The sequence below is a fragment of the Salmo salar genome, unplaced genomic scaffold, assembly GCF_965601325.2.
Source record: "Salmo salar unplaced genomic scaffold, fSalSal1 ptg000721l, whole genome shotgun sequence".
Classification (NCBI taxonomy): domain Eukaryota; kingdom Metazoa; phylum Chordata; class Actinopteri; order Salmoniformes; family Salmonidae; genus Salmo; species Salmo salar.
In genome coordinates this window covers 352952-357500 of record NW_027675475.1, presented here as the reverse complement: position 1 = coordinate 357500, position 4549 = coordinate 352952, and the positions used below count along the sequence as shown (strand labels likewise).

The following is a 4549-nucleotide window of genomic DNA, read 5'->3' as shown; positions in this document are numbered from 1 at the left end:
AAACTGTAGTAGGGTCCACATAGATACTAGTCATGCTGGTGTAGTCTATAGCTGAGCTGGTTAAACTGTAGTAGTAGGGTCCACATAGATACTAGTCATGCTGGTGTAGTCTATAGCTGAGCTGGTTAAACTGTAGTAGGGTCCACATAGATACTAGTCATGCTGGTGTAGTCTATAGCTGAGCTGGTTAAACTGTAGTAGGGTCCACATAGATACTAGTCACGCTGGTGTAGTCTATAGCTGAGCTGGTTAAACTGTAGTAGGGTCCACATAGATACTAGTCACGCTGGTGTAGTCTATAGCTGAGCTGGTTAAACTGTAGTAGGGTCCACATAGATACTAGTCACGCTGGTGTAGTCTATAGCTGAGCTGGTTAAACTGTAGTAGGGTCCACATAGATACTAGTCATGCTGGTGTAGTCTATAGCTGAGCTGGTTAAACTGTAGTAGGGTCCACATAGATACTAGTCATGCTGGTGTAGTCTATAGCTGAGCTGGTTAAACTGTAGTAGGGTCCACATAGATACTAGTCATGCTGGTGTAGTCTATAGCTGAGCTGGTTAAACTGTAGTAGGGTCCACATAGATACTAGTCACGCTGGTGTAGTCTATAGCTGAGCTGGTTAAACTGTAGTAGGGTCCACATAGATACTAGTCATGCTGGTGTCGTCTATAGCTGAGCTGGTTAAACTGTAGTAGGGTCCACATAGATACTAGTCACGCTGGTGTAGTCTATAGCTGAGCTGGTTAAACTGTAGTAGGGTCCACATAGATACTAGTCACGCTGGTGTAGTCTATAGCTGAGCTGGTTAAACTGTAGTAGGGTCCACATAGATACTAGTCACGCTGGTGTAGTCTATAGCTGAGCTGGTTAAACTGTAGTAGGGTCCACATAGATACTAGTCACGCTGGTGTAGTCTATAGCTGAGCTGGTTAAACTGTAGTAGGGTCCACATAGATACTAGTCATGCTGGTGTAGTCTATAGCTGAGCTGGTTAAACTGTAGTAGGGTCCACATAGATACTAGTCATGCTGGTGTAGTCTATAGCTGAGCTGGTTAAACTGTAGTAGGGTCCACATAGATACTAGTCACGCTGGTGTAGTCTATAGCTGAGCTGGTTAAACTGTAGTAGGGTCCACATAGATACTAGTCATGCTGGTGTAGTCTATAGCTGAGCTGGTTAAACTGTAGTAGGGTCCACATAGATACTAGTCATGCTGGTGTAGTCTATAGCTGAGCTGGTTAAACTGTAGTAGGGTCCACATAGATACTAGTCACGCTGGTGTAGTCTATAGCTGAGCTGGTTAAACTGTAGTAGGGTCCACATAGATACTAGTCATGCTGGTGTAGTCTATAGCTGAGCTGGTTAAACTGTAGTAGGGTCCACATAGATACTAGTCATGCTGGTGTAGTCTATAGCTGAGCTGGTTAAACTGTAGTAGGGTCCACATAGATACTAGTCATGCTGGTGTAGTCTATAGCTGAGCTGGTTAAACTGTAGTAGGGTCCACATAGATACTAGTCATGCTGGTGTAGTCTATAGCTGAGCTGGTTAAACTGTAGTAGGGTCCACATAGATACTAGTCATGCTGGTGTAGTCTATAGCTGAGCTGGTTAAACTGTAGTAGGGTCCACATAGATACTAGTCATGCTGGTGTAGTCTATAGCTGAGCTGGTTAAACTGTAGTAGGGTCCACATAGATACTAGTCATGCTGGTGTAGTCTATAGCTGAGCTGGTTAAACTGTAGTAGGGTCCACATAGATACTAGTCATGCTGGTGTAGTCTATAGCTGAGCTGGTTAAACTGTAGTAGGGTCCACATAGATACTAGTCACGCTGGTGTAGTCTATAGCTGAGCTGGTTAAACTGTAGTAGGGTCCACATAGATACTAGTCATGCTGGTGTAGTCTATAGCTGAGCTGGTTAAACTGTAGTAGGGTCCACATAGATACTAGTCACGCTGGTGTAGTCTATAGCTGAGCTGGTTAAACTGTAGTAGGGTCCACATAGATACTAGTCATGCTGGTGTAGTCTATAGCTGAGCTGGTTAAACTGTAGTAGGGTCCACATAGATACTAGTCATGCTGGTGTAGTCTATAGCTGAGCTGGTTAAACTGTAGTAGGGTCCACATAGATACTAGTCATGCTGGTGTAGTCTATAGCTGAGCTGGTTAAACTGTAGTAGGGTCCACATAGATACTAGTCATGCTGGTGTAGTCTATAGCTGAGCTGGTTAAACTGTAGTAGGGTCCACATAGATACTAGTCATGCTGGTGTAGTCTATAGCTGAGCTGGTTAAACTGTAGTAGGGTCCACATAGATACTAGTCATGCTGGTGTAGTCTATAGCTGAGCTGGTTAAACTGTAGTAGGGTCCACATAGATACTAGTCATGCTGGTGTAGTCTATAGCTGAGCTGGTTAAACTGTAGTAGGGTCCACATAGATACTAGTCATGCTGGTGTAGTCTATAGCTGAGCTGGTTAAACTGTAGTAGGGTCCACATAAATACTAGTCATGCTGGTGTAGTCTATAGCTGAGCTGGTTAAACTGTAGTAGGGTCCACATAGATACTAGTCATGCTGGTGTAGTCTATAGCTGAGCTGGTTAAACTGTAGTAGGGTCCACATAGATACTAGTCATGCTGGTGTAGTCTATAGCTGAGCTGGTTAAACTGTAGTAGGGTCCACATAGATACTAGTCATGCTGGTGTAATCTATAGCTGAGCTGGTTAAACTGTAGTTGGGTCCACATAGATACTAGTCATGCTGGTGTAGTCTATAGCTGAGCTGGTTAAACTGTAGTAGGGTCCACATAGATACTAGTCATGCTGGTGTAGTCTATAGCTGAGCTGGTTAAACTGTAGTAGGGTCCACATAGATACTAGTCATGCTGGTGTAGTCTATAGCTGAGCTGGTTAAACTGTAGTAGGGTCCACATAGATACTAGTCATGCTGGTGTAGTCTATAGCTGAGCTGGTTAAACTGTAGTAGGGTCCACATAGATACTAGTCATGCTGGTGTAGTCTATAGCTGAGCTGGTTAAACTGTAGTAGGGTCCACATAGATACTAGTCATGCTGGTGTAGTCTATAGCTGAGCTGGTTAAACTGTAGTAGGGTCCACATAGATACTAGTCATGCTGGTGTAGTCTATAGCTGAGCTGGTTAAACTGTAGTAGGGTCCACATAGATACTAGTCATGCTGGTGTAGACTATAGCTGAGCTGGTTAAACTGTAGTAGGGTCCACATAGATACTAGTCATGCTGGTGTAGTCTATAGCTGAGCTGGTTAAACTGTAGTAGGGTCCATTTCCATGAATCATGATGTCTGGTGTTGATGTATATTGGTTGTCATTCAGAACCATTGATATGTTTTCTCAGTTGGTTCTCTGTCTCTATGCAATTCTCCTCAGTATCATTGATCAGCTCGGCCCTAATTGATGTTTCTCTGTCACCTGGAGCTGCATGGAAAATGGTCCAGGAACAAAAGGACAATTCAGGACTAGTCAGCCCACTACAAGCTGGTATCACTTACTTTCTACTAAACTATATGGACTGGTTTCCCAGACACAGATTAATCCTAGTCCTGGACTAAAAAGCGTGTTCAATGTGTCATCTTTCATCCTCCCATACTGCTCAGTCCAGCAACATTAAACCTGTCCAGCAGGTGGTGCTATTGACCAAACAATAAAAGCAGCCGATATCTGGACTTGCCACTCAGTATATCAGTAATGTTCAGAATAGTACTTTAATATCATTGGAGATTGATGGTCTTTTTAATCCACTATCCAGAGTCAGGAACAGATGAAGTTAGGTCTGCTACTGTTCAGTGATTAAATATGATTTATGGTGATGGGAAATAAAAAAATCCAACACTAAACTTCATCTAGTAATAGTTTTCCTTTGTTATTTATTCCAAGGTGAGTCTTTAACTTGTAAATGGATTGTGTGGAGGTGAGCTAGTGGTGTGGCTGATAGAATAGAATGAAAAGAGAGGAAGAGGAAGAGGGGAGGAGTGAAGGGCTGTTCAAGAAACCAGATGAGGAAGAGAAAGATATTCAGGGGAATTACTGGTCTCTGTTCCAAATGGTTCCCTATTCCCTACGTAGTGCACTACGGTGCTTCTGACCAGGTCTAAAGTAGTGTTCTACGTAGGGAATAGGGTGTAGATTTATTAGAATATCATGCTTTAGTGTTTGTCACAAAACAATATTAGATCTCCACCCACCCACACATTGTTATGTTGTCAGGTTGTTCCTCTGTGTTCCTGATTGAAAATCCATTAACAATGAATCACAAACTAATGATATTCCAGTTGTGTTTAGACATCTTCATGTCTGACATCCCCCAGTTCTGTTCAGACCCATTGAACTGGGTCACATTGTAAATTGTACAATGTGTACAAGGGTACATATTAAGTTGTACTCTTGGCTGTAGTAGATGCCCTCTACTGTTTCCGTGTTGTCGATGTTGGTGCTTATGGGAAGTGATGGCGGGACCCTCCGGGACTCTGCCTTTGGCCAGGCACTTCAGGATGGCACCCTGGAGATT

The 4549-nt window shown here is 43.2% G+C and overlaps 1 protein-coding gene across 1 annotated transcript in view; it reads left to right on the top strand.

The window, feature by feature from the left end:
* Positions 1 to 3878, top strand: part of LOC145877217 (tripartite motif-containing protein 16-like) — a 13395-nt gene extending 9517 nt beyond the window's left edge. Inside the window, exon 6 of the mRNA XM_082972515.1 lies at positions 1 to 3878. This exon is cut by the window's left edge and continues 1187 nt beyond it. The gene's annotated coding sequence lies outside the window, so the exon portion shown is untranslated.
* The last annotated feature ends 671 nt before the right edge of the window (positions 3879 to 4549 follow it).